Source organism: Primulina tabacum, chromosome 12, assembly GCF_025594145.1.
Source record: "Primulina tabacum isolate GXHZ01 chromosome 12, ASM2559414v2, whole genome shotgun sequence".
Classification (NCBI taxonomy): Eukaryota; Viridiplantae; Streptophyta; class Magnoliopsida; order Lamiales; family Gesneriaceae; genus Primulina; species Primulina tabacum.
The window spans coordinates 4,023,000-4,049,974 of NC_134561.1; the positions used below are offsets into that span (position 1 = coordinate 4,023,000).

Genomic DNA, 26,975 nt, shown 5'->3' on the forward strand with positions numbered 1-26,975 from the left:
CTTAGCTCTGGCATCATTCGCTATCAGGGGCACAAAGTGACAGCCCCTCTCGAACTTACGGATAAACTCCGTAACCGTCATATCCCCCTGTCTCAGGCTCATGAACTCGGTGGTCAGCCTGGTGCGAACCTCCTCAGCAAAATACTTGGAGTAGAAAACCTCCGTAAAGCGGGTCCAAGAAAGTGTAGCCAAGGTCAAGGCTACCGAAACTCCTTCCCACCATAAGCGGGCGTCTCCAGAAAACAGATAGGTGGCACATCGGACTCGGTCGGCGTCTCCCAGCTCCATAAAATCGAAGATGACCTCGAGGGATTTGATCCATCCCTCGGCAACCATGGGGTCAGATGTCCCAGAGAATTCCTTCGGGTGCATCTTCATGAATCGCTCATAAATAGCCTCGGGCCCTATCGGCCTGGCTGCGGCTGTGGCTACGGCTGCGCATTGCCCCCCGCAAACTGTGCGAAGAACTGTGCCATCCCAGCTAACATCTGGGCACTCATGTCCGGTGGGGGCGGTGGAGGAGGTGGTAGGTCTCCCTCCGGTCTACGCTCCTCCCTGTCCTCTCGGCGAGGCTCCTCCTCTCTGTTGCGCTCTAAAATGCGTCTAGGGGGCATACTGTTCCAACATAACCCATACGTAACTAACATGCATAATTCCATAATTTATTTTAAATGAACACTGAAATACTGAAAATCTGGAAGCATGCTGACAAAATAGTTCCTGTTTTAACTAATATGCTGAACAAAATGCTGAACTGAAAAACTTACAGACCGAAGACGTGGCTTCGTGAGCTTCTCGCGGTCAGTAGTAGTGAAACCCTATACAGAACCACCGCTCTGATACCAATTGCAGAGGCCGTAGAACTTCTTGCTTGAAAATTTGCGGAAAATTAAAAATTTTCTTTTTAAAAGAACTTAAATGGTCTCATTCATAAAATCACTGGTGAATCAAGTTCAATATTTCAAAATATTGCAGCGGAAGAAAATAAAGTTTGCCAAAAATCACAATTTAAAAATATCCAACGACTGATAAAATGTTTGCGGAATAAAATAACAACTGCTGCTCTGAGGTCCTCGGGTGCCACTACTGCCGACCCAAGCTGGCTCACTGGTCCCCGCCCTCGGCCCTGGCCTCATCAGTACCTACAACAATCAAGTCTAGTGAGCCTAAAGACTCAGCATGCATATATCGCAGGTAACGAGTAAAAATCTGAATTAAAATATGCATGGGATAAAATATCATGTCATGAGTCATGCTGAAAATAATCTGTACTGAGCAATTATAATACGTGCATAACTGAACTGATAATCACAGTAAAAATGTTTGCTCCTTGGGGCCTGTACTGAAATAACTGGTAAAATTTTCGGTTGAGATTATGTTTTACGCCTGTGGCCACTGCACTAAGCTGAACTGATCGGTAACTGGCTACCGGGGAGGCTGAAACTGAACTGAGCTGGCCGGTCACTGGCAACCGGGTGGTACCAAACTGAACTGAGCGGTCACTGGCGACCGTATAAAATAACACTCCCACATAGTGAATGAACCACAAGCCATATCGCATAAATCTCAAAAATAATCATTTTCTGTTTAATGCACGTAATATAATTAACTGACGTAATGAAAAATCCTGTAATTTTACAACCTGGATTGGATTAGATCGTCCCCAGGCTCGCTGCAACCTAACTGTGCCATGAAAAATATGCAATAGCTTAAACTTGACCAACTATGCAATTTACGTTCAAAAGATGCGACTATGACGCCTAATGACTTCGTATTTAATCATGACTCCGAACCAACCTGAACCGACACTGAACCGACATATAGTCATGATTAAAATACGCTGAAAAATCATAAAATAATGCTCCTAAAATGATAGGGTTGAAATCTAGGTGGAATGGAGGCCAAAACACGAAACGCTCTTTCGAGAGTCAATTTGGCACATTGCACCGTAAATTCTCGTATGACCTCAAAAATGATCCGAATCACAAACGGTTGAAAACATGACCTTCCCAACTCAATGAGGCACTGTCCAGTCCAAGGCCATGGGCTAAAAGCCAACCAAAAACTCAACGAGCCTTCTAAAGGACACAGCAACTTGCTGTAAATTTCCAGCAGCTGCACACCCGTGTAACTTGTGTTGTTTTCGAGACTACCGGCCATTGGGGCATGAACCACCGACCAGAGACTCTTACCAACATCCCAAGGAATGATTTGAACCATGGCTAAGGGCCCTAGGCCAGCCACAATCCGCATCACACCATAACTCAACCGAAGGGTCCAACCGAGAGTCAACGTGCATGCGTGTGTAGTGTTTTGCTTAGATCGATGTCTTGCGTCGTTCCAGTGGCCATTTGATTTACCATGGCACGATCTAGACATCTAGGAGCATGATATGAACCATGGCTAAGGGCCATAGGCCAAACAAGATCCATACCAAGCAACAAAAGAAACGAAACCATATGCTGAAAAATGGAAGGGGCCGAATGGGGAAGGGGCTGTTCTTGTTGATTATTTAAAAACCGATGAGCCATGGACCAAGCAACCAAAAGGGAGACTTAGTCACGTCTTAGACATGCTATGGGAGTGATCCAACCATGGCTAAGAGCCCTTAGGGCAGCCAAGATCAGATCCAACCCCTTGACAACCAAACTGAATTTTTCGAACACCAATCTGCGCCTATGGGAAACTTGCTGTCATTTCGGTTTTCCAGCAAGCATGGGGGCTGAATGAATGGGCCAACATGGTCCTAATGCATCCTATTACGTGTCTAGGAGTCGCCTTGGGAGCCTGGAGTCGAACCAATCACCTGAAACTCACAAACCAAGAAAAACGTGAAGCTTGCCAAGAAATATCAAAAATTCTGCATGTGTTGTTTTCAAAAGTTTTGACATGGATCTCGATTTTTGCTTGAATAAACATGATCATGTACTGAAAAATAAATGATAATATGACTTGATTGAGGTTTGAAAGAAATCTAGACATGCCTGGTTATCGTTTCGAAAGAGAACGAACGAAACGACGACGACGCGGCACAGAGGAGGTGGGGCGCTTCTCTTGTTCTTTCTAGTTCTCGATTTTTTTCTCCCTTTCTCCCTAGCTATTAATCACATTTTTCCTACTGAAAAGGGGTCTGATTTCGGTGGGGAGGGAGTGTGATGGAGTGGTTATGAGGGGTGAGGAGGATGGTGCAAGATATAAGAATCATATCAAGACCAAGTCTTCATGCATTTGAATTTTGAATTTTGAATTGCTATCAAATGATCTCTTGGGTGATTCTAGAGTATAGTGGCCGATTTTATCATGCCAAACAAGGGTTAGGATAGTGGTCTAGTATTAATTAATTAAGGTGGAAAAATAGCTAAAAGAATTAGCATGCTAATCAACCAAGAATGGGTCAAAGATGAGTTGGCATGTCCTAGTTTGTTCTTCTAGGGGTGTGGCCGATTATTAGCTTGTTTTCTAGTCTAGGATATGTCCATTAATTAATTAAATTGTGCTCCCAAAAATCCTAGAATTATCCTACAACTTACATGCAAAGAATTGGTCAAAGTTGATGAGTTGGAAATGAATTTCTTAATAAATCCAAGGGGCCGAAATCATGCTAATAAAATGAGTGGGAAGTGTTGGTTATCTAGTCAACTAATAATCCTTGAAAGCCTTACTAATCCTTTAAATAATTTAGTGAGCCAACCCCTTAATTTAATAACTTAAATGAGTTCATTTCTTAATCATCTCAAATAATTAAATTAAATCCTCAAACCTCCCTTTCTAACTTAAATGAACTTACTTGCTAGCTAAATTAATTTCTGGAAATATTTCTCGAATCTTAAATTCTATCTCAAAACTCCAACTCCAGTCCGGCCTCACTGAAATAACTGAAATGCTAAAAAATCAAACTATTGAACTGAAATAATAAAATAATTAACTTCAAAGAAATGCATTTAAAATAATCATGCAATGAAGTCAATTAAATTTAAAAATCTAGAATTATGCATGGCTTAAACGTAGACTGATTTACGGGTTCTACACTTTGGACCCTATGCATTTTTATTTCTTCACATTCGAATGGAAGCAATTGTTCATAATGTTGGTATATTAGATGCTTAACAATTAAATTGCTTTGGTACATGAAATTTTTTTACGAACAAGTAAATGAAGCAGAAATGATAAACATTTGAGATAATGAATTGACCTCTTTTATGCTTGAGGACAAGCATGGTTCAAGTGTCGGAGATTTGATAGGCTTGTAATAGTTTGTATTTTTTGTTGTCGTATCTCTCATTGTTACCACTTCCAACGTGCTTAATTGATACATTTTTGTGTGATTTTATTGTAGGAGGAATTTTTTGCTATTGCGATAAATTTGTGCTAAAAGGGTGATTTTACACCATAATTAAATTTTTCGATATAATATTAGTGGAAGATATGAAGCAGGAAAATTCAAAAGTGGTTTTTGGACAAGGTGTGATCACGCCTTGTGACTGCTCTTCGGCTGCCTAGTGAGAATTAATGAATTTTTATATTAAGGGAGAAATACTAGATATAATTTTTTCCATAATATCTTTTATTTAGTGATTAGATTTTCAGTTTTTGGGCTTTTGGCGTTTTTGAACCCATTTTCACAATTTTTATGGCCAAAAACATGTGAAAAAGGCGGCAGACAGAATTTTCTCATTTTTCAACTCACAAATTTCCACCAAATCTCACGCATAGTAAAAGAAAAAGAGGCATGAAAAGAAGCTCTCCGCTACACGTGAAAAGCAAGAACTCGAATATTTATCTTTTCTTTATTTCTTATTTATATATAGATTGTAAGCCGAGACATGCTTGGCTAATTTTCTACTCTGATTCAAGGGTTATTTTTACTGTTTAATTTATAATTGTGAGATATTCATACTTAAATTTAATATTCTTGTTAGTCCAAGTATTTGTTCATTTGGGATTTAAGTCTATGAATATTTTATATCGATTAATCTAACGATTTAATTCGATATATGATTTTTTACTGCTATCCATGAATTCAATGATTCGTAATTGTCATAAATAATTGGTACGTGAGTAGCATAGATTAAATGTGTTGTGTATCATAATATATGTAATTTAAATAAATTAACAGAACTGAATTTATAATTACATCTATCTCGATTGTTAGATTTCAGAATTAATTATTTTCACAAATCTAAAATCTATCGTTAATTAATATGGAACGCTATAGTGCCCAGTTGGTTATTGATAAGTTTTGACTAGATGCTTGGTTCAGTCAATTAATTTAGGAAAACACAAGAATTTTAGCGACTATCCCTACAATTTTAAGGTTAATTGTTTGGAACAAATTACATAAATTATTTGTTAGTCGATGAACAGTGATATAATTAAATAGTAGAACCCCCTTGAATCAGATCTTTTCTCATATTTCATTCTTCATTTTATTCTAGTTGATTAATTATCATTTAAATTTATTGTTTTACTTTCTTAGATAAATTTAATTTAGTATTTTATTAAATTCATATCCAAAAATCCACCATTTTTTTTGCATTTTTACTCGAAAGAAATCATCTCCCATTCCCCGTGGATTCGACCATACTCACCATTACATTATATTTATTTATAGAGTAGGAATTTAAAATTTGGTGGTTCAACGACGGCACATCAGAACTATTGGCTCTCCTTCTCTGGTTTCCATTTCGAACTCGTAGGCTTTTAAGTCTACAAATAAATCACATACCTCCACTTTATTCAAATCTTTCGATTCTCTCATTGTCATAATTTTGACATCTCATTCCTTGGGAAGGCCACACATTACTTTTAATGCAATGTCTTTGTTTGAGTGCACTCTTCCTAGTGCATTCAATTCGTTCACGATGCTACTTACTCTTTCATCAAATTTACTCATTGATTCTCCGACTTTCATCTTGATGTTCTCGAACTTCTGAACAGCAACTGAAATTTTATTTTTCTTGGTCTACTCGTTTCCTTCACATAACTGAATCAGTTATTCCAAAATTTCCTTAACTGATTTACACATTTTAATTTTACTGAATGTGTTTTTATCCAGTGTCTTGTACAAGATGTCCTTGGCATCATTGTCCAAATTAGCCTTTCTTTTATGTTCTGAAGTTCACTCATCTCCTGGCTTTTCTATACGATGTGGTGCTCCGTCAGTAAGAGCAACAGTTGTGTTGGCTTTCATAATCTTCATGGGTACATCAGTTATGAGATCACATGTCATCGTTCTGAGTAGCTAAATGAGCCTCTATTCTGATCTTCCAATCATCAAACTCTTCTCTAGAGAACATGAAAATTTTGTTGAATGATGATGACTATCAGTTTGATCATGTGAGAGTATTCAAGACAAGATTAACTGCTCTGATACCACTTGATATGATATGTTAAAAGAGTTAGAGTGCTTAGAAGGAAGGTTGAATAAACACTCAGGCTTTTCGAAATTTTTTGAGTATGAATCAATCTTTTATTTGACTGATCTTGAAATCTTGTTTTTGTATATAAACAGTCAACTGATGATAGTGCGGAATTAAACTGAAATATAGATTGAATACCGAGTGTTTGGTACAATAAAAACTGAATAGATAATAAACTAGAGCAAATGATTTTTATGGATGTTCGGAGTCTTCAAATGCTTCCACGTCACCCCTTCTATCTCAAGAATAGGTTTTTCACTAAAAGATTTTGATGTATTACAACAGATTGTAATAATTCAATTCAGTTGGACTTATACACTGTCAAACTGAAACTCTTAGTTTTTCAAATACCTTACAACAAATAACTGAATCGCTCTTAACAAGTAGCTTGAAAGCTACGAATAAATACAATGAAAATAAGAGTTTAAGTGTGCGATTTGTAGACTAAGAAAATGATTGAAGAATGTATCGCAATTGATTGATCATCGTCGTTAGTTTTTTCAATATGTTTTCACCAACCTTCTTCAACTGAATTAATCAGCTATATATAGTCTTGGATTCCAATGGTCACATTGAATGCATTTAGTGACTAATATCCGTTTAATCGTTTAGTTCAAGCCGATAACTTTATCTGATAATGGTACGAAATATCATACTGTTCTGCTCTGTTTCATCTGTTCTGCTTTGGTATTAACTGTCAGTCTGTCGGCCGATACTACAACTGATTTTGTGGCTAATTGATCAGGAATCAACTGTTCAATATATCAGTTCATCTGGACATCATCAATTATAACTGATGTCGTTTTAGTTAAGGATACTTGAGTTTATAGAAATTTTACCAGTTCCGTTAAACGAAGTCTTTTGTTCTTATTATCAATTCATTTACTGAACTTTATGTCATCGGTTTTAAATCTTCTTTCAGTTACGATTTCTTGATTATGTCCGATCAGTTTGGTTCTTTAGTTCTCTTGTGGATTTAATTATCAAACTCTGAAATTTATAATATTCCAATATTTTGATAAGGTTAATGTAAAAAGGTTTCTATATTTATAAAATCTCGAATCCAATGTAAAATAACAGAGTACTTTTGACAATATTATTGAAGATGCAATACGCAACTTCGATTATTATCATAGATCAATAGAGAATAAAGAAATAAAAGAGACGTAATTAGATTCAAAAATATTTTTATAATCTCTTGTAAAATGTATGTGTGAGTGTAAAATCATGAAGGTTCAACTTCGATTATTATCATAGACCAATAGAGAATAAAGAAGCGTCGCAGTGGCTTTGCATTTAAGCAGAGTCTTCTCGCGCTTTTTTTTAATATACGTACATATTTTAGAGGCGGTTTGAGACGGTTCGATTTGGTTTTATCTGAGAAAATTGGTTCGTTAATCCTAATTCGAGGTATTTTACTAGGTGCAATTTTTTTAATTGTATTTTTCATCAATATTTATATATATGTATTTAAAATCCATCTGATTGTTTGGATGAATTTATATTTGATGAATTTTAAATCGAATCACACTTAACTTATATAAATGCAATGATGATTATCATGGATGTGAAATTTATCCAAATGACTGTCATTTTAAATATACGTTTCAAATTTCTCCGCAAATCAGGTTCTTCTCTCTAAATCAAATTCTTACATCCAAGTGCAGCCTACAAGGTTTGTGCACACACATATTAGTTTAAATTATGATTAAATTCACAAAACTTCTATGAGATCGTCTCACGTGTTAATTTTATTAGACGGATTTCCGATTAGACTCATGAAAAGAAATTATTTTTATGTCTTAATTATTACTTTTCATTATAGATATAAACTGGATTGAATCGTCTCAAAGATAAATCCATAAAATCATCTCATAAAATATAATCCTTTAAATTATTGTCTTAGTAAAGGCAGTGACTGTCACGCCCCGAGACCGAGGCATCGGTGACATCCGGCATTGTTTATCAATTTACATGAAAACAATTAAGCCTCGTAGCAAACAGCCAAACACCAGTCTTTTTATAAATAAATATTGTATTTACAATGACAACAAAATGAAAATCACATCAGAATTGCGGAAGCGAAATAAATACAAAGTCTTGAGTCTAGATCTTTTGGTGCGATCACCAGCCCCAGAACGTCTCATGTTCCTCCTCGTTCAATTGTTCTTCATTTTTATCTGGGAGAGATGTAAGGGGTGAGTGCTTTGAAAAACACTCAGCAAGTGGGGGCCGATCGATTACCACAAATACATATAAAGATAATTTTAAAACATCTTTTAACAGACTTTCAAAACTTATCATATCAAACATTAACCGAATCAGACTTGAAGGGTGAAACAGAACTTATCAAAACATTTCAGAACAGATCAGATCAGAACAAACGGAACATTGTTATTCATCTCGTCATCCATGATCAAATTGGCCCCCATATGTTAGTCCTCTAAGGGGTGAGGCCAAAACACAGTTTTATACCCACTGATGGGGGCAATAACACAGTTTTATACCCACTGATGGGGGCCATAACAGAATTTACAATCGTCGTTCCATATCCAACTCGAATCATAACAGTGTATTACAAAATCAGATTCATCAAACAGTACTTATCAGAATTATGAGAGGACTCAGCAGATTCAAAGAACATCGAGACCAGAAGAACATATCGTACATCGATCGAGATTTTTATAATACATAATATAGCATTTTTCGAAAATGATTTGACACACATACAAGCATGTCATACTTATACAAATTTTAAGTTACAATGAAATACATAGCAAAAATCCACTTACTTGAAAGATTGTTCCAAAAATCTTGGAATGAAAGTTGGAGTTTGACACCGAAAAACCAGCCATCTTGCAAAAATATTTGCGCCTAATTGAACTGTTGGATCGGTTTGAATTTTGGATATATTACTCCAAACACGTGTAGGTATATTCTGAACGGTGGAGATCGGATTTTGATGTGTAAAACAATGAACAAAACTTTCTGAAATTGGGCAGAATTTTTGTACCAGAAAATTACAACTTTTGGAAAGAATTTTTGATTTTGTTTTGGTGTGATTTCACTCATTCCTTTGCCACTATTTATAGGCACCAATATGACTTTATGTCTTCCTCCTCCATACCAAAGGTTGCATGTTGTATGACATTAATCACCAATGTGACTCTTGGCATTCCTCTTCCATACCAAAGGTTGAATTGTTTATGAACTTAAATGTCACCAATATGACTTTAGGCCTTCCTTCTCCATACCAAAGGTTGCATGGTTTATTCTCCTCCATGACATAATTTATCTTCAATGCAAAACTAAAATCAACTTGATACTTTGTTTCTTTGTAATGCAAAATTTTGGGTCTTCACATCCTTCCCTCCTTGTTTAAAGTTTCGTCCTCGAAACTTGAGTTAACTTGGTCTTTGAAAAGGTAAGGATAAAGGGTGCGCATATTCTCTTCTAGCTCCCATGTTGTTTCCCGTTCAGTATGGTTTGACCATTGTATTTTACCGTACGGAATGGTGCGGTGACGTAGCACTTGTTCTTTGATGTCCACTATAAGGATATGGACTTCTTCATATTTCAATTCTTCATTCAGGTGGTCGTCGAGTAGTAGTGGTGCAACCTCGAGAATATGACTCGAGTCGGGAATATATCTTCTTAGTTGCGAAATGTGGAAGAGGTTATGGATTCTTGACATGTCAGGCGGCAAGGCTAGCCGATAGGCTAGGGTTCTGATTCTTTCCAGAATTTTGAAAGGTCCGGCGTATCTTGGGTTCAATTTTCCCGATTTTCTGAAGTGGACCACTCCCTTCATAGGTGAAACCTTGACAGAGGTCTTCTCTCCGACTTCAAATTCCAACGACCTTCTCTTCAAGTCAACCCAGCTCTTTTGTCGGTCCTGAGCTGCTTTGAGTTTCTCCCTAATGATAGCTATCTTCTCAATCGTTATATGCACTAGTTGCCCGGTGATGGCTTTCTCCCCTATTTTGTCCCAATACAGGGGAGATCTACATTTTCTTCCATAAAGCGCTTCCTAAGGGGCCATCTCTATGTTATTGTATGCGAACTCTATTAGAGGTAGATGCTCACTCCAATTTCCTTTGAAATCTAGAGCACACGCCCTCAACATGTCCTCTAAGGTTTGAATTGTTCTTTTGGTTTGGCCATCTGTTTGCGGGTGATAGGCCGTACTGAGGTGACTTTGGTTCCCATGGCTTCTTAGAAACTTTTCCAGAATCGGGACACAAACTTTGGATCCCTATCAGATAATAGACTTGCTGGAGCTCCGTGTAATCTTACTATGTTGTCCACGTACAAGGTGGCTAATTTATCAAGGCTGTAGTTCATTCGCACCAGTAAAAGTGTGCCTATTTGGTTAGTCAGTCGATGATAACCTAGATCTCATCATGGTTTTGTCTTGACTTTGGTAATCCTACCACAAAATCCATGGAAAATGTGCTCTCACTTCCATGTTGGGATTTCTAGTGGTTGTGGGAGTCCTCCAGGTCGCTCATGTTCGGCTTTGACATGTTGACAAATTTGGCATTTAGCGACAAATTCAGCTACGTCCTTCTTCATTCCATTCCACCAGTAATTCTGTTTCAAGTCTCGATATATTTTGGTGCTCCCAGGGTGAATTGAGAAATTTGACTTGTGTGCCTCAGACATTACTTCTCGTCTTATCTCATTGAGATCTGATACACACAAACGTCCTTTCATCCACAGGACGCCTTTCTCATTGGGTTGGAATTCTTGAGCTTTTCCTTTTTGAAGTCGCTCCTCAATTTTTGCAATGGAAGGATCGTGATTTTGCTTCAGCTTGATGGTTTCTTGAATGCATGGTTGAGGTGAAAGAGCCGATAAATTTACTTTTCCTATGTCTCTTCGACTCAAGGCATCTGCTACCTTGTTGGCTTTACCCGGATAGTAGTTGATTGTGATATCATAATCCTTCAAGAGTTCAATTCATCGTCTCTGCCTCATGTTTAATTCCTTTTGAGAGAGTAAGTATTTGAAGCTTTGATGATCGATGAATATCTCGCATTTAGCACCATATAGACAATGTCTCCATATTTTTAGTGCAAATACGATAGCTGCTAACTCAAGATCATGAGTTGGGTAATTTTGGTCATAATGTTTTAATTGCCTTGATGCGTAGGCAATTGCCTGACCTTCCCGCATAAGTACACACTCTAATCCTCCCTTTGATGCATCACTAAATATGGTGAAGTTCTTTCCATCTTCGGAAAGTACTAGCACTGGTGTAGATGCAAGTTTTCTTTTAAGAATCTGAAAACTCTTATCTCATTCTTCGCTCCAAATGAATCTAGATTTTTTTCTGTGTGAGTTTGGTGAAGGGTATGACTATTGAAGAAAATCCTTCAACGAATTTCCTATAATATCTAGCTAAACCCAAAAACACTTCAAATCTCAGTTACTGATTTTGGTCGAGGCCAGTCCACAATTGCCTCTACTTTCTTGGGGTCCACTGAGACACCTATTTTAGAGATTGTGTCCCAAGAAGGCGAAACTTGTTAGTTAAAATTCATATTTCTTAAATTTTGCATACGGTTCTTTTTCTCTGAGTATTTGTAAGGTGAGACGAAGATGTTTATCATGATCCTTCTTACTTGGTGAGTACATCAGGATGTTGTCTATTAATACGACCATGAACTTATCGAGTTATGGTTTGAAGACTCTATTCATGAGGTCCATGAATGCTGCTGGAGCATTGATAAGTCCAAACGGCATTACCGTAAACTCGTAATGGTCGTATCTCGTCCTGAAGGCTGTTTTAGGAGTATCTTCTGCTTTGACCTTCAGTTTATGGTATTCTGACCTCAGATCGAGTTTTGAAAAGACCTTGGCTCCTTTCAATTGGTCGAAAAGGTCATCTATCCTCGGGAGAAGGTATTTATTCTTGTTCGTAATCTTGTTCAACTCTCTATAGTCGATACATAATCTCATACTCCCGTCTTTCTTTTTCACAAATAATACATGGGCTCCCCACGGAGATGCATTGGGTCAGATCTGTTTTTTATCCAACAACTCTTGGAGTTCATACTTTAGTTCATTTAACTATGCTAGGGCCATTCTATATGGTGCTTTTGAGATTGGTGTAGCCCCAGGGATTAAGTTGATCTCAAACTTCACTTCACGGTGAGGAATCGTGCTAGGAAATTCTTCAGGGAAGACGTCTGGAAATTCCTGAATAACTGGAATATCCTCTACCTTCAGAGTAACTTCATCATTTACCTTGCTGATCATTGCTAGTTAGACTTCTTCGCCATACTCCATGGCTTTCTAGGTCTGAGAAGCAGAAAGAAAGGATTTTTGTTCCTTATCCTTGACATGAAATACGATTTAATCTTGGATTGGAATTTGGCATTCTTACCCCAACAATCTACCATTGCATGATTCTTTTCCAATCAATCAATTTCCATAGTACATTGAATAAAATCGGCACTGAATATAGGCGTATCCATTCTTATTTTATTCTATCTTAAAATTATTACGATTACTATTTCAAAACTTAAAACCAATATAGAATCTTAGAACATAACTCTTTACCAGCTTATTGACTCAAGTCCCAATAATTATAACCTAGTTAAATTTTCTTTCAACCTTGTACGGAAGAAATTAATTCCTCAAATAATTCTTCTTTTACTAAATCTTTCCTTAATCAAGACTATGAGCCTAGCATTCTTTAACACAAATAAGTTTCGTTGGATGTCTTTCTCCTCAAATCTCCCCTTTTTTTTTGTACTATAAGAAGAATTAGAACTTATTATGTATGCTACACTTCCTCGATGCCAATCAATATCTTACTTTATTTTCATAAGGAAATAACCTAAAAATAATATAAATTTCTCACTAGATATTATTTCTTATGTTCATAAGATATTACAAAATCCTATATATTTAAATTTAGCACTTAGTATCCCAAATTTAATGTACATATCGTTAATTTTTACACAAAAATCAAATTCTGCATCTGAATATCAAAGCTTATATAATTCTTATCTCATATTTTCATAAATAATTTATTATCCCCGAGTCAAACATTTCATCTTAAGTCAAAAGCTTATCTTCGATAGGTAAATTCTCAAAAATCTAAGTCAACTTATATCATGTAGTTGTATTCCCCAAAATATGAGTCAACTTATATCTGATAGGTACATTCCCAGTATAATTCCACTTATCTTTGTACAATCCAAAAAAAAACGTTACACTTTTTTCTTTTTGTATCGTATAACCATAATACCAGTCTAGCCTATCTTATCATCAATACTCTTTTTCCACTACATCCATAGGTACTTCTTTTTCTTCTTATCGAAATTTTTTGAGTATGAATCAATCTTTTATGTGACTGATCTTGAAATCTTGTTTTTCGATATAAACAGTCAACTGATGATAGTGCGGAATTAAACTGAAATATAGATTGAATACTGAGTGTATGGTACTATAAAAACTGAATAGATAATAAACTAGAGCAAATGATTTTTATGGATGTTCGGAGTCTTCAAATGCTCCTACGTCACCCCTTCTATCTCAAGAATAGGTTTTTCACTAAAAGATTTTGATGTATTACAACAGATTGTAATAATTCAATTCAGTTGGACTTATACACTGTCAAACTGAAACTCTTAGTTTTTCAAATACCTTACAACAAATAACTGAATCGCTCTTAACAAGTAGCTTGAAAGCTACGAATAAATACAATGAAAATAAGAGTTTAAGTGTGTGATTTGTAGACTAAGAAAATGATTGAAGAATGTATCACAACTGATTGATGATCGTCGTTAGTTTTTTCAATATGTTTTCACCAACCTTCTTCAACTGAATTAATCAGCTATATATAGTCTTGGATTCCAATGGTCACATTGAATGCGTTTAATGACTAATATCCGTTGAATCGTTGTTTAGTTCAAGCCGATAACTTTATCTGATAGTGGTACGAAATATCATACTGTTCTGCTCTGTTTCATCTGTTCTGCTTTGGTATTAACTGTCAGTCTGTCGGCCGATACTACAACTGATTTTGTGGCAATTGATCAGGAATCAACTGTTCAATATCAGTTCATCTGGACATCATCACTTATAACTGATGTCGTTTCAGTTAAGGATACTTCAGTTTATAGAAATTTTACCAGTTCCGTTAAACGAAGTCTTTTGTTCTAATTATCAATTCATTTACTGAACTTTTTGTCATTGGTTTTAAATCTTCTTTCAGTTACGATTTCTTGATTATGTCCGATCAGTTTGGTTCTTTAGTTCTCTTGTAGATTTAATTATCAAACTCTGAAATTTATAATATTCCAATATTTTGATAAGGTTAATGTAAAAAAGTTTCTATATTTATAAAATCTCGAATCCAATGTAAAATAACAGAGTACTTTTGACAATATTATTGAAGATGCAATACGCAACTTTGATTATTATCATAGATCAATAGAGAATAAAGAAATAAAAGAGACGTAATTAGATTCAAAAATATTTTTATAATCTCTTGTAAAATGTAAGTGTGAGTGTAAAATCATGAAGGTTCAACTTCGATTATTATCATAGACCAATAGAGAATAAAGAAGCGTCGCAGCGGCTTTGCATTTAAGCAGAGTCTTCTCGCGCTTTTTTTTAATATACGCACATATTTTAGAGGCGGTTTGAGATGGTTCGATTTGGTTTTATCTGAGAAAATTGGTTCGTTAATCCTAATTCGAGGTATTTTACTAGGTGAAATTTTTTTAATTGTATTTTTAATCAATATTTATATATATGTATTTAAAATCCATCTGATTGTTTGGATGAATTTATATTTGATGAATTTTAAATCGAACTCACACTTAACTTATATAAATGCAATGATGATTATCATGGATGTGAAATTTATCCAAATGATTGTCATTTTAAATATACGTTTCAAATCTCTCCGCAAATCAGGTTCTTCTCTCCAAATCAAATTCTTACATCCAAGTGCAGCCTACAAGGTTCGTGCACACACATACACACACATATTAGTTTAAATTATGATTAAATTCACAAAACTTCTATGAGATCATCTCACGTGTTAATTTTATTAGACGGATTTCCGATTAGACTCATGAAAAGAAATTATTTTTATGTCTTAATTATTACTTTTCATTATAGATATGAACTGGATTGAATCGTCTCAAAGATAAATCCATAAAATCATCTCATAAAACATAATCCTTTAAATTATTGTCTTAGTAAAGGCAGTGACTGTCACGCCCTGAGACCGAGGCGTCGGTGACATCCGGCATTGTTTATCAATTTACATGAAAACAATTAAGCCTCGTAGCAAACAGCCAAACACCAGTCTTTTTATAAATAAATATTGTCTTTACAATGACAACAAAATGAAAATCACATCAGAATTGCGGAAGCGAAATAAATACAAAGTCTTGAGTCTAGATCTTTTGGTGCGATCACCAGCCCCAGAACGTCTCATGTTCCTCCTTGTTCAATTGTTCTTCATTTTTATCTGGGAGAGATGTAAGGGGTGAGTGCTTTGGAAAACACTCAGCAAGTGGGGGCCGATCGATTACCACAAATACATATAAAGATAATTTTAAAACATCTTTTAACAAACTTTCAAAACTTATCATATCAAACATTAACCGAATCAGACTTGAAGGGTGAAACAGAACTTATCAGAACAATTCAGAACAGATCAGATCAGAACAAACGGAACAATGTTATTCATCTCGTCATCCATGATCAAATTGTCCCCCATATGTTAGTCCTCTAAGGGGTGATGCCAAAACACAGTTTTATACCCACTGATGGGGGCCATAACAGAATTTACAATCGTCATTCTATATCCAACTTGAATCATAACAGTGTATTACAAAATCAGATTCATCAAATAGTACTTATCAGAATTATGAGAGGACTCAGCAGATTCAAAGAACGTCGAGACCAGAAGAACATATCGTACATCGATCGAGATTTTTATAATACATAATATAGCATTTTTCGAAAATGATTTGACACACATACAAGCATGTCATACTTATACAAATTTTAAGTTACAATGAAATACATAGCAAAAATCCACTTACTTGAAAGATTGTTCCAAAAATCTTGGAATGAAAGTTGGAGTTTGACACCGAAAAACCAGCCATCTTGCAAAAATATTTGCGCCTAATTGAACTGTTGGATCGGTTTGAATTTTGGATATATTACTCCAAACACGTGTAGGTATATTCTGAACGGTGGAGATCGGATTTTGATGTGTAAAACAATGAACAAAACTTTCTGAAATTGGGCAGAATTTTTGTACCAGAAAATTACAACTTTTGGAGAGAATTTTTGATTTTGTTTTGATATGATTTCACTCATTACTTTGTCACTATTTATAGGCACCAATATGACTTTATGTCTTCCTCCTCCATACCAAAGGTTGCATGTTGCATGACATTAATCACCAATGTGACTCTTGGCATTCCCCTTCCATACCAAAGGTTGAATGGTTTATGAACTTAAATGTCACCAATATGACTGTTGCGATCCTTGTGAAATAGATGAGCAGGGTCGGGTGCTCCACCGGATCGAATCAATAATGTTGTTCAGGAAAATGAGCAAAGTAGATGGCTTCAATCGTAACCTGCAAATAAGAAAAAAAACTCGTGAATGGGTGCCGGAGGGGTGTCCGGCGTGGCCACTCCGATGCTTAAGTCAGCAGGTGAAGAAGGAAGAACACAAGCAATATATGTGAGAATATATGTGTGCTTGAGAGTTCAAAGATTTAGAATCCTTTAAATGAGATGCATACCTGCTATTTAGAGGAAGGAAAATCAAGGATTACCTCGATTTGCGCGTATTCCTATCACTCATAGCCTTTGATGTTGACTTCCTGTCAAGCCACCCTAACTCTGATAGCTTTTCTGACACGCCAAACTCCTGTAGTTCTGACAGATAAGATAGCACTCGAGTGCACACTGTTATCGAGGTAGCCTGGGTAGAATGCCTCCCGGGAGCTTATATGAGAGCCCGGGCTTCTGGTTGCCCGGAGAGTTGAGCCTGAGCTTACACATGCCGGATTCAGAAGAATCCATCATGCATAATGACCCTGATTTGGGAATCCATTTGTTATCCCGGGTCATCCATGACCCGAGCTTTTATGAGGGTATCATCACCCATCCCTTAAATAGTCGGGCTAGAGTCATACTCGCTGTCCGATCAGTCATGCTTGGATTTCGAAAGAGATAATCAATCTTGTTTTATAAAAGCATCGGGGGCTTCATATCTCCCATAGATGGGATGAGGTGTTGGAGCCTCATGTCTCATGGACTTGAGATAAAATGTCGGGGCCTCGTGTCTCCCGGGCTTGATTAATGTGCCGGGGCCTCCTGTCTCCCGGACTTTTAGATAATATGTCGGAGCCTCATATCTCCCGGACTTTGAATAATGTGCCGGGGCCTCGTGTCTCCCGGACTTGAATAATGTGCCGGGGCCTCATGTCTCCCAGACTTTAGATAATATGTTGGGGCCTCATATCTCCCGGACTTTGAATATTGTGCCGGGGCCTCGTGTCTCCCGGACTTGAATAATGTGATGGGGCCTCATGTCTCCCAGACTTTAGATAATATGTCGGGGCCTCATATCTCCCTGACTTTGAATAATGTGCCGGGGCCTCGTGTCTCTCGGACTTTAGATAATATGTCGGGGCCTCATATCTCCCGGACTTTGAATAATGTGTCGGGACCTCGTGTCTCCCGGACTTGAATAATGTGCCGGGGCCTCCTGTCTCCCGGACTTTAGATAATATGTCGGGGCCTCATATCTCCCGGACTTTGAATAATGTGCCGGGGCCTCGTGTCTCTCGGACTTGAATAATGTTCCGGGCCTCCTGTCTTTCGGACTTGGAAATGGTCGAGGTGTGGTGCCTCGAGCCAGAGTGTAGTGCCCTAGGCTTATCAATAACCAAGGTGCGGAGCCTTGGGTCGGGGAGCATGTCCCGGGACTTAGTAATGGTCGAGGTGTGGTGCCCCGAGCCAGGGTGTAGTACCCTGGGCTTAACAATAACCAAGGTGCGGAGCCTTGGGCCGGGGAGCATGTCCCGGGACTTGGGAATGGTCGAGGTGTGATGCCCCAAGCCAAGGTGTCGTGCCCTGGGCTTATCAATAACCAAGGTGCGGAGCCTTGGGTCGGGAAGCATGTCCCGGGACTTAGGAATGGTCGAGGTGTGGTGCCCCGAGCCAGGGTGTAGTGCCCTAGGCTTAGATAATGGTCGAGGTACGGAGCCCCGAGCCAGGTACGGAGCCCTGAACTTAGATAATGGTCGAGGTGCGGAGCCCCGAGCCAGGGTACGGAGCCCTGGGCTTTAAATAATATGCAGGGGCCTCATCTCTCCCAGACTTTATATAAGATGTCGGGGCCTCGTATCTCCCAGACTTTAAAGAATGTGCCGGGGCCTCATACCTCCCGGGCTTAAGATAATGGTCGAGGTACAGATCCCCGAGCCAGGGTACGGAGCCCTGGGCTTTAAATAATGTGTCGGGGTCTCATGTCTCCCGGACTTTTAATAAGATGCCGGGGCCTCGTGTCTCCCGGACTTTAAAGAATGTGCCGGGGCCTCATACCTCCCGGGCTTAAGATAATGTACCAGGGCCTCATATCTCCCGGACTTAAGATAATGTGTCGGGGCCTCATATCTCCCGGACTTTAAATAATGTGTCGGGGCCTCGTGTCTCCCGGACTTATGTGCCGAGGCCTCGTGTGGGGACCCGAACCTAATTCAACACTTAATTGTTATTAAGATCAAAGCTAACAACTAAGTAATGTTGGGACATAAATTTTTTTTTTTAATATACAAGTGCGGAAACATAAGATAATAAATCTGGTACACGTGTCAGTGTAATAGTACAAATCTTGTACAAAATTTATTTAACTTAATTAAAGTTCAGTCGCTAGGTCAAGTACTGAAAATCACTCTACTCTAAGTCGGGATCTCCACGCTAATTCTGAATCTCTCATCATCTTCCTGATCCTGGTCCTGCCCCACCTGTTGTCATGCACACATACAAAACAAGACAACAGTCGGATAACTCCGGTGAGAAATACATCCCAGTATAAACAATGTATACATGCAATCATATACACAATATAAAAGCATATAATAGATATTCATGACATGCATTGTGGGGCCCTTAGCTCCTAATCGTTATTACAATGCAATCTGATTAGGGTTAAGTAATTACAGCGGAAAACGAGTTTAAATTTTCTTTACAATGAGCCCAAATCATTTTACTTGAATACTAAAAATAGTATTTCATCTCACGTCATAAACTTGCCCACACGTAATCAAAACCAATCATATACAAACAACTCATATCCTCGGGACATGCCCCGGTTTATAGATACATATAATTATATACTGGGAACAAGACATAAACATAAAACCTCAACCCAAGCTGTGGCTCCCTCCAGAAGTACCCTCTCCGGTCTCCTGATATCCTGGAGTACCTGCCATTGTTCACACACAAAGACAACAACAGCCTCCCTTGGGGGTGAGCAAAGCTCCGTATGGAACAAGCAATCATATATACCACAGATCTCTAAGCAATGATATATGGCATGCAATGCATGTATGTCGTGGAGGTATGAGGTCAAATGCCAATCCACTGAGCACATGTCAGAATCAAACGAATCGCTATCAAATCAATGCTTGAGCTGGCACACCGGCCTCAATAAGGGATACTCGTATGATAGCGTCGAAAAAGCGCCATCAAATCCCAAATCTCATATCCAATCATCGTGGCCACAATTGTCTATGCTTTACGGATCATATAATACCAACATAGCAATTGTGTTCACAAACCCCATAATCCAATCAAATCATATCAGGGTATCCAAGGATCATAGCTCAACGTGCATGCATGTATCGATGTATGCATCAAATGATGTGTGTTAACAAAACTTTTATTTTATACATCGATATATCAATCTCAATGTCATGTATGCCACATCAATCAACAAATAAGGCATATAGACATGTATTCTCATTCCAATCAATCAAATCAATCCGACATATATCATATAATACCGATATCTGTCGTATGTTACCCGATCGCAACATACCTCAACATAAAAACATGAAACACATCATGAATAGCAGATAGAGCTGGTGGCAATGCCAATCGATACGCAAGATCACCAACTCGATCAAGAATCTCGTATGGACCAACATATCGAGGTGATAGATTCCCTCGCATGCCAAATCGAACAGTGCCTCTAAAGGAAGATATTTTCAAAACACTCTGTCACCTTTCTGGAATTCCAAGGGTCGTCTTCGTTTGTTCGCATAACTCGTTTGACGATCCTGAGCATCTTTCATCCGCTGCCGAATCAACTGAACCTTATTGTTCATTTTCTGTATCATTTGAGGTCCAGTCAATTGTCTCTCACCAATTTCATCCCAGAATAATGGTGATCTACATCGTCTCCCATATAGAGCTTCAAACGGTGCCATACCGATACTCGTCTGAAAGCTATTATTATAAGAAAATTCAACCAACGGTAAGGCATCTTGCCATCCCATTCTGAAGTCCATCACAATCGCACGCAACATATCTTTTAACGTTTGAATCGTACGCTCGGTCTGGCCATCAGTTTGAGGATGATAAGGAGTACTCATAGCCAAACGCGTACCCATCGCTTCCTGAAAACTACCCCAGAATTTAGAAGCAAACCTGGGATCACGATCAGATACAATTGAGACTGGCACACCATGCAGCCTCACAACATTCTCAATGTATAAACGGGCCATTCTCTTATAAGGATAAGTCCGCTCATACGAAATAAAATGTGCAGATTTCGAAATTCGATCAATAATGACCCAAATAGCATCACAGCCCTTGGGCGAACGAGGTAAATGAGTCACAAAATCCATAGCAATATGTTCCCAATTCCATTTCGGGATTTCAAAACTATGGAGCAATCCTCCAGGTTTCATTCTCTCGGCTTTTACTTGCTGGCAGACAAGACATTTAGAAATAAACTCAGCAATGTCCTTCTTCATACGTTTCCACCAGAATTGAGGTCTCAATGTCAAATACATCTTTCGACCTCCAGGGTGAATACTGTATTTACTACAATGTGTATCTCAAAGAAGGGCAGATTTCAAATCAGAATCATTAGGGACTACCAGCCGACCATTAAGTCGTAAAGAACCATCAGAAGAAATCTGGAATCCAGACTGATGTCCTGCAGATACAAGTTCTTTCGACTTTTGGATCTGAGCATCACTTCGTTGGGCCTTTCGTATTTTCGATATCAAGTTCGGCTCAATTTGCAATGCTGAGACAGTGACAGAATTCCAATTCGAGTGAAAAGTCCAATCAGAAGTACATATATCCTCATGTACCTTGGCGACACAAACAGAAGCTAGAACAGAATCATGCACCTTACGACTAAGGACATCCGCAGTAACATTCACCGATCCAGGGTGATATTGAATCTCACAATCAAAATCCTTCAGGAGATCCATCCACCTGCGTTGCCTCATATTCAAATCAGATTGAGAAAAGAGATATTTCAGACTCTTATGTTCTGAATAGATAACAAACTTTTCTCCGTACAATTAATGGCGCCAGATCTTCAAAGCAAACACAAGGGCGGCCAATTCAAGATCATGAACAAGATAATGTGTTTCATGAGATTTCAATTGACGAGACGTATAAGCAACCACTTTGCCATGTTTCATCAGAACACAGCCCAAACCTTTACCAGATGCATCTGTGCACACAACAAATCCTCCGGTACCTGAGAGAATAGTAAGCACAGGTGTTGTGGTCAATCTCGTCTTCAATTCAAGAAAACTAGCTTCACATTCATCTGACCAAATGAATCGCTGATTCTTCTGTGTCAGTTGAGTAATAGGTTTAGCTATCTTCGAAAATCCTTCAATAAAACGACGATAATATCCAGCCAAACCCATGAAGCTACGGATCTCAGGAACATTCGTAGGTCTTGGCCAATTCAATACAGCTTCGACCTTCGCAGGATCAACAGATATGCCATGTCTCGAAATGACGTGGCCCAAAAATACCACCTTGTCCATCCAGAATTCACATTTGGACAATTTAGCATATAAATGACTAATACGAAGAGTTTGAAGTACCAGTCTCAAATGTTCAGCATGCTCCTTTTTCGATTTCGAATATACAAGAATATCATCAATAAACACAATAACGAATCGGTCAAGATAATCTTGAAAGACACGATTCATTAAGTCCATAAAGACAGCAGGAGCATTTGTGAGACCAAAAGGCATAACCAAAAACTCATAGTGGCCATACCTTGTACGAAAAGCAGTTTTGGGCACATCTTCATCTTGAACTCGTACTTGATGATACCCAGAACGAAGATCAATCTTCGAGTATACAGAGGTATCCTGAAGCTGATCAAATAAATCATCAATACGAGGAAGTGGGTACTTATTTTTCACAGTAGCCCGATTCAATTGCCTATAGTCGATACACATTCGCATCGTACCATCTTTCTTTCGAACAAATAAAACTGGAGCTCCCCAAGGTGATACACTCGGTCGAATATGTCCCTTATCAAGAAGATCCTGTAATTGTTCTTTCAATTCTTTCAATTCCAGAGGTGCCATGCGATAAGGAGCTTTAGAAATAGACGCAGTTCCCGGTACAAGATCAATACTAAACTCAACTTCTCGATGAGAAGGAAAATCAGGAATCTCATCGGAAAATACATCCGGGAATTCTTTCGCAACAGGAATCTCAGATAGAGAAGGCTCCTTCTTAGAGACATCAATAGCGTAGATAAGATAACCCTCATCTCCGCTAGTCAAAAGTCGAGACATTTCCAAGGAAGATACCAATGGAATTTTGGCTTGGGAACCCTTGCCATAAAAATTCCACTTGGGTCCATCAATCGGTCGAAATCGAACCACTCCAGGACAACAATCAACAGTAGCTCGATTTGTCATCAAGATATCCATGCCAACAATACAATCAAAGTCGTGCATTGGGAGGACAATCAAATTCAGAAATACCACATTATCCTCATATATCAATACACAATTATGCACAAATTTCTCAGACAAAATAATCTTCCCTGCTGGCGTGACTATCGACAAAGTATCATACAACGGTGTACACTCAATATCATGAGATGCAACAAATGCATGAAATATGAATGAATGAGATGCTCCTGTATCAAATAAAACACGTGCAGGATAATCTCAAAGCGTGCAAATACCTGCAATCACGCCACCAGGAGCTTCTCTCGCCTGATCCTCGGTCATAGCGTACACTCTCACTTGAGGAGGAACTTGGGCACTCTGACCACCCGGTCCTCGATATCGTGGGACACTCGACTTCTGAAAGGATGGATCAGGAACAGTAGGTCTCATCATACTGGGGCCACCTCTAAATCCTGGCTGGGGTTGGGAAGAAGTCGTACCCCTGTTCGGACATACTCGAGAGAAATGGCCTTCCTGCCCACACTGATAACAAGTACCAAACATACCTCGACACTGCTCGATAGTATGTTTACCCTCACAATGGCTACAGTAAGGAGCAATCACAGGACTCCCTCTCTGTGATCCACTCGAACTCGAAGAAGACGAAGAAACAGTACCAGTCTTCTTGAACTTCTTACCTCTCGGCCGCAAAGTAGGCTGCTGAGCTGACACTGGAGGTGGAGGAGTATACTGTGGACCTCCCCGCCTAAGTCCAGCCTCGGCTCCTTTGCTCGTTCAACTGCCTCTGCGTAGCTGGTAGGCAATCCAGAAACAACATAAGTATATATAGCATGATGCAATCCATTCACAAACCTGTTATATTTTGCCTTCGCATTCCCAGCTTTGTGAGGTGCATACTTCAACAGAGTAGAAAACTTTGAAGCATGTTCTGCAACAATCATCGTTTCCTGCTGCAGATTATCAAATTCATTCTCCTGAGTAGTATAATAGGATGGAGGGGAATACTGCTCCAAAAACTGGGCCTTGAAGACATCCCATGTGACTTCAATCTCGGTCTCTTTCAATCCAATCTCAGCGGCTTCCCACCAAGATTTAGCTCGGTCTTTCAACTGATACAAAGCAAGTTTCAGTCTCCGAGCCTTGGAATATTCAACAATATTAAACAAATGCTCAATATCCTTCAACCAGGCCTCTGCTCTTTCAGCACTCTCAGTGCCAAAGAACCTCGGTGGTTTCAGATCCTGGAATCGAGCCATCACTACATCATCCATGGACAATCCTTCAAATTGTCCAACTATTCTCTCAGTACTGCTACTCGCAGTTTCATTTGTGGGATCCATCTACAAATCAAATGATGAATATTACAAATAAATATCAATTTCATAATACCATCATCTCATATCATCAATCTCATCAGATACTTACTCAAATCAAATCAAGTAAGAGTAAGTAATACAAATAAATCAAACACATACGCACAATTCATTTGTGCCTATTCAAGTGTACACAAAACTCAATCGAGCATTCCCAGCTATGCTCTGATACCATCTAGTGTGGGGCTCTTAGCTCCTAATCGTTATTACAATGCAATTTGATTAGGGTTAAGTAATTACAGCGGAAAACGAGTTTAAATTTTCTTTACAATGAGCCCAAATCATTTTATTTGAATACTAAAAATAGTATTTCATCTCACGTCATAAACATGCCCACATGTAATCAAAACCAATCATATACAAACAACTCATATCCTCGGGACATGCCCCGGTATATAGATACATATACATATATACTGGGAACAAGACATAAACATAAAACCTCAGCCCAAGCTGTGGCTCCCTCCAAAAGTACCCTCTCCGGTCTCCTGATATCCTGGAGTACCTGCCATTGTCCACACACAAAGACAACAACAGCCCCCCTTGGGGGTGAGCAAAGCTCCGTATGGAACAACCAATCATATATACCACAGATCTCTAAACAATGATATATGGTATGCAATGCATGTATGTCGTGGAGATATCAGGTCAAATTCCAATCCACTGAGCACATGTCAGAATCAAACGAATCGCTATCAAATCAATGCTCGAGCTGGCACACCGGCCTCAATAAGGGATACTCGTATGATAGCGTCGAAAAAGCGCCATCAAATCCCAAATCTCATATCCAATCATCGGGGCCACAATTGTCTATGCTTTACGGATCATATAATACCAACATAGCAATTGTGTTCATAAACCCCAGAATCCAATCAAATCATATCAGGGTATCCAAGGATCATAGCTCAACGTGCATGTCATGTATCGATGTATGCATCAAACGATGTGTGTTAACAAAACATTTATTTTATACATCGATATATCAATCTCAATGTCATGTATGTCACATCAATCAACAAATAAGACATATAGACATGTATTCTCATTCCAATCAATCAAATCAATCCGACATATATCATATAATACAGATACCTGTCGTATGTTACCCGATCGCAACATACCTCAATTCTTCGTTTCCAGTTGATGTAGCCTGAAGATATTGATATTACACTTTATCTACATCAATAACATACTCATTCCAATCAATAACATACTCCAAATCATTAATATTAGTTTCAAATATCATTTGAAACTTCAAAAATTCATATCAAATCCAAATCATATCATAATTCAATTCCGACTTCAAAACTTAGTTTCTTGTCGGTTATTCTACCGTATATATTTATCAGAATTAATAACAACTGACAAATACTTCTTCAATATCAATCCAACGATTAAAATTCTCTAATAATAATAAATTAGGAATAATTCAAAATAACATCACTATAATCATCTCTTCTTCGTTAAAATCATACAATATTCAACAGTCTTCAATTCCAGTATGATTTAACAATTTATCGGATTTATTCCAAAAATAGACGAATTTCAAACATCACTAAAAATATAAAATTTATACCTCAAATCGAAGACCTCGTGTCAACGATCTCAGAACTGAAGTCGGTTCGTCGATTGGATAAATCGATAAGTCGCAAGATCGAAAAGAAAAATCAAAATCCTATATCTATTCTCTCCTCTCTCTGATGTACGTACATTCGAATGAATTGATTTCTTCAATTCATATTTATCTTTTTTTTTATTTTTTTTTATTTTAAATATTATATTATATTATATTAATAAAATAATATAATATAATATATTTAATATTTTAACATCGATACATTCCTTTGGACCGGTCAAACGATCAAATTTCTCAAAACTCAAAACATGAAACTTCTATATCTTTGAGTTTTCTATGTTATATCCAAATCTCAAATCATTTGGACTTCATATGACCAAGATATGTCATATTTTATTCTTAAAAATTAATTCATTACTTTTCAACTTATTTACGAAAATACCATCAAAATAAATTGAATATTTTTCAACTTATTTACAAAAATGTCATCAAAGCTATTTTATTTTCGGGGTCTCACATGCATCGAACCAGAAACATAAATCAATATCACGTAATGAATCACACTCAGACTCGGACTCGACTCAATCCTAATCTAGGGATCCCGGTGTCTGGATATTGAAAAATATATCGAATCT

At 37.9% G+C, this 26,975-nt stretch overlaps 1 long non-coding RNA gene across 1 annotated transcript; it reads right to left on the minus strand.

Moving 5' to 3' along the window:
• Positions 1 to 19,815: 19,815 nt before the first annotated feature.
• On the minus strand, positions 19,816 to 26,463 carry LOC142520044 (uncharacterized). The gene is made up of 3 exons (XR_012813884.1): positions 26,341 to 26,463; positions 25,886 to 25,940; positions 19,816 to 19,904 (listed from the first exon to the last, which is right to left on the minus strand). It is a non-coding gene; the product is annotated as an uncharacterized LOC142520044 (long non-coding RNA).
• Between the last annotated feature and the right edge of the window lie 512 nt (positions 26,464 to 26,975).